Raw genomic sequence first — 7382 nt, 5'->3', positions numbered from 1 at the left:
CTGCTGCTGCTACCTATTTTTGCTCTGAGGGTATTCAGATACCACCATGATTGGTTTGACGGTAAAACCCTGAGACAGATGGAAGAGATACTGTGTTTACATATGACATGGTTTGCTGAAGTGAAGTGTGGTTACTTGCCACTCCATTTATAGTCTTAAAAAAAAAATTATACTTGACCCAGTTTAATTAACTGTGGGTTGCGGTTCAACATTTGAAAATTGGTTACTAAGAAATTATAGTGCTTTAAAAAACCACTATAAAACAATCCTTTTTGTGGTCTGTTCTTAAAGTAGCAGCATAGATTAAGCCACTCAAACATGTGTACTGTATTTCCTTAAATGTCGCAGTGCTGAATATGCAGGCAGCTTGATACTACAGCTTTGACCAGAAGGTATTATATATATCTTTTAGATCAATAAAACGAATGTCTCTCTAAAGCAAGCAGCATTTGAGAAGAGTTTATTCATTCTTCATAGGTAGACTCTCCTTTTGTCCCTACATGAGTACCTGATGTAGCTGGTAAAAGAAAGTGGTTACCCGGATCTGTATATAATGCAGCTCAGCTTTAAAGCTATGGTTAAATACAGCATTAGCTGACAGCTTTAGTTAACAAAGTGCTGTAGGAATACACCCTTATAAACACAAGTGACTTCCACCATGACATCTATGCATAATTGGTCACAGGACACAACCCTATAAAGAAAAAGCAGCAACTTCTGATCATTACCAGTGTGGGTCAGATGTTAGCTAAGGACAACTCTATGTCTGAGCCATGCTGGTAACGATCAGAAGCTGTAACCAGCAACAGGTTGGTTCAATGACTTTGTCAAGGACAGTAGATGAGGAGTCACTTCATGAGCTGCTTCCAGGTAATTGGTCACATTAGGTGCCAGTCTTGCCCATGAGGACTGGCTAGGTATGGAAGGGGCCTTGGGACTAGTTTCTCTCTTTATGAAATTTTTACAGCCATACTGGTCGACTTTAAGTGATGATCAGTTGGTTTTGTCTGTGCACTGATTAACAAATGAAGGCCTTATTTAATAGCATCAGGTTCATTTCCTTTTCAAAGTCACAGAATCCTTATTCCAAACACTGTTCATGCGTACTTTTTGGAGAGGCTAAGTGGGTAAGCCAGAGAAGAACAACTGTGTCAACAGCCTGACAGGATTATTATTATTATTATTATTATTATTATTATTATTATTATTATTATTATTATTATTATTATTATTATTATGCTATGTTTTCCCTGCAGGGCTTTCCATTCCTGAGTAACAGAAAGGTTGCAATGCATATATGTTCATACAGCTAAGGCAGGCACCAGCAACTTCTGTGAATATTATGTCCGTGCATTTTTTAAAATATCACTGTTCCATGAGTCCATTTACCTGTGGACTCTGACTCAAGAATCCACTGTTCATGGAAAGGCAGAAAGTTCTGTCCACTTTTAAGGACTTCAGAGTTTTGATTTCTTTTTGGAGTAATATTGTATTAACAATGCTCCCCAAACAGACCTTATTCTTGTACCTGAATGGATTGGCTAGATGCTAGATGAAGTATTCTCTATACAGTACTTTCTAACATGACTTGGCATGGAGTTTCAAAATCAGAGTTGACAAACGGGTGTATTTTTTCCAAAAGTTTAGAAAGCAGTAAGTGGCAAATGCATATACAGAACCTTTTGTTAATGCTAAACACTTACATAAGGAAAAGCATCTGAATGAGACTTGAGAAAAAGAAGTATAAATGAGGCACACTGCTACACAACAAGAAGGAAAACTGCTTAGTTGGCAGACATTTTAAAATCACTGAAATAATTTGGAAGTACATGATGGTAAACTTCAACACTTTTAAGAACTTAAATACGGTGTTTAGGAACTACTAAACATATTTTATCAAAAAATATTTGAGTCCTAAAAGTATATAATATTTGCTGTTATGTTGCCATTGCCAAAACATTCAAACCTAGCTCATCATTCTCACATTGCTCTGATGTAACTTATGAAATAGATTTGCCGTGAGACTAGCTCCATCATCACGGAGTTCTGGTGCAGTGCTACCCAACTTTGAGTAAAAGCTCATTGAAGAACATCCATTGAGATGAGGAATCTCAGGGGATTTACTTTGTGAAGATGCAATTTACTTTCTGAGGGTGTGATTTATTCTCCCAGACAATAAAATCCTGGTCAGAACATGTCTCCTTCAGATCTCCTCATGAAATCTTTTAGGGGTCAAGAAGAGTTTCTGATAGAAACAGGGTCTACTTGTTGTTGATCATGGCCATACCCATACATGAAAATGGTAGAAAGACCCGTTTGAACACATCAAACTCCTCTGAAAATTTAAGATGATCAGTTACTACCAGATAGTCATCAATTTCTCTACATGTCATCATGTGTCACTCAACTCTGAACCCTTAAATTTAAAAGAGTCAGGCAGTTGTTTCCATGGGGTCATCATTTTGTAGCCATAGATTAAGTCTGTACTATCCATTAATCCTGTAAGTCTTCTTAGCCCTAGCCGTATTTTCTCTTTCCACAGCTACTAAAGATACAACATATCACTATGAGCAAGAATGTCTTATCTTTTATCTACCATTGCAAATGCAATTTGGAAACCCACTTTAAATGTGGGTGGAATGATTTTTTTTGCAAGTCTGTAGTAGACCAATAAAGCTTAGGGAAAAACTCTTTTAAGATAAGGTCCAAATGAGTTTCAAGATATGAATCTCCTAAGTGAGATAAGACTGCAACCATATACATACTGGTGTTAGATCAAAAGTAGTTGCTCACTCATTTCTAAAAGCTTGATTCTAATCATAGATGCATAAGACACTTTCCTATGTCTCTCTCTACTGAAACAACAGAGGGTGAGGTGTGTTTGTAATCAGCAGGTTTTGGAAGGTGTAAGATGGTATACACTGCCAGATCATCTGATATGAATAGTTGTCTTTGGCCATGTTAAATACACTCAACTTCATAATAACTTTACCTCACAGCAACATTCAACTACCACTTTGTTTTCACCTTCTCTCCATTTTTATGGTATGTTAGCAAAACTATGTTAGCATGAGGCCATCTGCACTTGTATTTGTTTCTATTTCTATGCATGTTCTGTTTTTTCAATTTTTAGTCTCGACTAGATGCATTTAACTATGATGCAATTTCAAAACTTTCATATGGTTTAGGAGCCCAAAATAGAAATGTTCTTCCTTAACGCCTGAGAGCAATGCTTTGCAAAGGTGCAAAGATGGTAACTCTGCAGTTGTGGCTTTGTTGTACAGAGCTCCTAGATATGTAATTCACCCTCAAATCAGGACTAGCCTTAAGATAATGGGTTGAGTTCCCGTTAGAGCTCTTGGTGTTCTTCCAGAAAATGCAACACCTCGAGCTTCTTTTATGATAAGGGTACAGAGGGGGCATTCATTGACTCTCACTGTGAGACCCCAATCTGAATTGCTGCATGGGTTCATTTCCCCTCCATGACCTCACCACCACTTCTTTCCCCTCCACATAGCTGAGTGATGGCATTCACCAGGCTCACTTCCCACCAGGTTATCTGAGCTACTCGCAGGAACAGAGAGGGCTATCTCCAACCTTCAGCTGCCCTGAGTTCATCGCACACACTACAGCCCAGCCACACAGTAGACATCAGCTGAGTGTTTATAGTGCCACCATGAACACCAACTGTTAAGTCAACATCAAGCCCCAAGGACTGAAGTGGTAGACGATGAGGATATGGTAGAAGCAACCTGGCCTTGCTAAGAAGCAAAGAAATATATGGACTAGAGGTTTACTTTTTTTGACAATTTTTTTTTAAAAATATGCTTAGTATGCTGTGCAGTTCTCACTGAAGGTGTGTGCCTATGTATATGTACGTATATGTGTACATATATGTATATGCATGTATATATACACACACATGTCTGAGACAAAAGTGCTTTACTGCCAACTTTTAAAATCTGATTTTTTTGGCAAAGACAAGGTTTACCTTTTTATAAGGACTTCATTTTCCGGCAGCTGCTAGCAAAGACAAGATGGAAACTGAGCAGAGTGTATGGACAGAGTCCTTTCCAGCTTGTTGTAAGACTATCAGAGGGCAAAAGCCTGAAATATTCCACATTGCCCTGAGAATTTATGTCAAGAAGAAAAGCCATTTCTCATCACCTTCTCTTAGTTTTATGGAGTTGAATTTGGCTCCTTCTTATGTGAATTTGGCTTGAAATGTATCACTCACTACACAGCATTTTTGTTTTTCACCGTTTTTATTTGCTCTCCTTCTACCTAGATGCTTTCATGCAGCCCACTTTTCTTGTGGTATAGTACCTGTAGAGCAATGAGATTTCATTCTTGACAGCTTTGGCCAGTACTATTACACTTCCATTTGCCAGTATAATCATAACAGACAACACGCTTCTGTCAGCTAATCTTTAAACCAAACCTATGACCATCTGTGTGCAATAAATGGCTTAACCAGGACATTTTCCAGTGACTGACTGTCTCTTTCATTAGAAGAAGCATTTCTGATTATTTTTTTCCCCTTCTTCCATCAAATACCTTCCCTGTGAGAACTTATCCCTTCCTTCTCTCAGTGAGCCTGAGAGAACTGCAGAGAGCCTATTTATTTCTGCCTGCCAAAATACCAGGTAGCAAATACCTGCCTATTCAGCCCTCTTTAGGTCTGAGGCCTTTCTTTTGGGAGTGCCTTAGTGCTAAAAGGACAACAAGCCTTTCACATACCCCCAGGGCTCTGAGCAGGGTCATTTCTCAGCAGCCAACTCCTCCAGAAGCCTCCATGACCACACATTCCACTGCACTCATGCTCTGGTGTTCTCCATCAGGTTGGAGACTCCTGAATGTTCCTCCCTGTGTCATGGGCCTGCAGCACATGCTGGGTGTGACAGGGCTGCCCTTCAGAAAAACAAAGATAAACTGATGGATGCACAGCTGCACAGATCCCTTAGCAGCCCACCTCAGCATCAGAGAAGAGCCATTATTAGGGTTAGTTGTTTTGGACATCACCATGCTGGGCCTGGATTGGGCGTAACATCTGGGAAATAAACTTGCAACAAAGGAGGCACAGCCTAGTCCCTAGAACATTTTGCCAAGGAAGAAAGGGCCAGAAGTTATTGGATTCTGAATGAAGTCATCTTTTTGTTAACTTTAACAAAACAAAACAAAAATTCATTTCTTACTATGGATTATAATGAATCCCAAGAATTTGTCCGAATCGATGTCTGAATATACCAATATGTATTTTTCTCTGTAGCTGGACTGAAAGTCAATATTAAGATTGTAGTTAGCTGAAAGCTGATATCAGTTTGGGAGCATTTGCTGTGGCAAGAGGTCACATCCGAAAGATGTTTTATATCCTAGGCAGAACCTCAGCAACTCCTTAAAAATGGTAAAGGTGTACAAAATTTGCTTCATAGCAAAGTGAAGACTTTGCTCTCATGCTGTGCTATGACTTCTGAATTTCATTCAGCAACAGTCATAGCTCTAACTAGTACTTTAGCCAGGGGGCAACAGCCACAACTATTTAATCAGATGAAACTGCTCCAGAGTAGGCAGCATTTTGGTTTTAATGTGAGGCATTTCTATTTTGAAAGTATTATACATGAACGCCATAGCACTTTAGACAACTTACTGCACATATTGGCTCTTCAAGCATTTTAATGCAACTGTTCTTGATAGTAAATATATCCTATGACAAAGTGAAGTGCTGAAGAATGTGCAAAACTGGTTTTAAAGCAAGTCATAAAGCATCAAATGTTATTTTTTGACAAAACCATTCTGATTACTTATATTCTGTTTAAAACAAGCTGAAATTTGGGGAAGAGGAAGGAGTCAGGAGTCAAATTTGTAGCCACCTTCTGCACATACCTTTCTGATATTTCATAGTGGTCAAGGAGATAACTGAAGCTCACAGTAAAAACAAAGATGCATTTACACCTTGCTGGTATAGAGTAAACATTAATCAATGTTTCTTAAAAGTTTTCCATTGAAATATAGTATAACATACTTTTAAAAACAGTTAATCTGAGGTTTTATTAGAAGCTAGAGAATTTGACTTGAAGAAACTCATCAATTAACAAATTATTTGCCGTTTTACTTGGGTATCTCTGGCACTATTCTCCCAGTTGTCCCACCAGATAAAGGCTATCACAAAACTCGACATCAAATTGGGAAGCCATGTGACTTGTACTTATAGCCTGTATTACATTTCCATAGTAACATTTTTATCATTTATTATCTTAGCCATCAACATAACTTATCAGCCATAATACAGTGGAGTTGAAACATCTTAAAATTATAAATTACTTCATCAAGTAGTTTAAATTTGAATTCCTCTTCTTTCTCTTGGGTAACCTCCTCTAGGTGGCCATCCTTGTGTGGGAGTTTGGTTCAGAGAACCTCCCAGCCTAAACCATTTTGGAATACCTCTTCCTTTCTCATTTTCTTTCCCTTGGAAATATTTCAATATGTTGTTGTTTCTCTCATGAGAAATATAAGGTGGTTAGATCATTGATAAAAATTTGGTTGCAGGACATTCCATTCTGGTTTCCATTCTGAAGCCAAGGAAAAGCAGACTTCTCATGATCAGCCCTATCACCTGGTTTTTGTGAAGTGGAAAGTGATGTTTCCTGACCAGCCTTCATGAAGACTGAATCATGTGGCAGAAGTGTGTGTTCTGAGTTGTCTGCTACTTAGAAAAGCAAAAGAGGATGATTTCAGTCTACTCCAGCATATCCCAGGAACATTACTCCAGCACATACTAAATCTCTGTTGTAACCTTTCAGCTTCTCATTGTGATCCCAACACTGTAGTTCTGCTTAGTCCTACTCTTAAGAGCTTTGGGGGCTATGCAAGAGCCACTCTTGGGTTTGGGATTTCTTTTAATAATCTTCTTTTCTTAAAAACCTAGGAAATTGCATACTAATAGAACATTAACTTTAAATAAAGCCAGGACTCCAAAAATAGGAAATGCTACAGCTCAAGACACCCAGACAGCAGTCATTTGTCTCCCTTCTCTCTGTACATAATGATAATCTTCAATTAGACAGCAGTGCACTTTAATCTTCCTACCCACAGGCTGCCAGGTCATGTGGGGCAATATGTGGAGGAAGACTCTGAGTTGCATAGTGGAGACTCCTGCTCAAAAGACCTCTCCTCCCCTTGTAAAGAAAGCTGCAAAATATGCAGTTTATGGGGAGAAAAAAAAAAAAAAAGGAAAGGAAAAAAAAAGAGAAAGAGCCTGTTTCAGGCCAATGCACACTATCCTTAAGAACTACCCCACCAGAGTTGTCCATTTTGATAGCAGGAAGGTAGAGGAGGGTTCAAAAGATAGCAGTGAGCTCTGCTGTTCCTCTAGCAGGGCTTTC

The sequence above is a fragment of the Anas acuta genome, chromosome 1 (genome assembly GCF_963932015.1).
Source record: "Anas acuta chromosome 1, bAnaAcu1.1, whole genome shotgun sequence".
In the NCBI taxonomy this organism is placed as follows: Eukaryota; Metazoa; Chordata; class Aves; order Anseriformes; family Anatidae; genus Anas; species Anas acuta.
The sequence above is the reverse complement of the archived record's forward strand: the minus strand, read 5'-3'. Positions refer to the sequence as shown.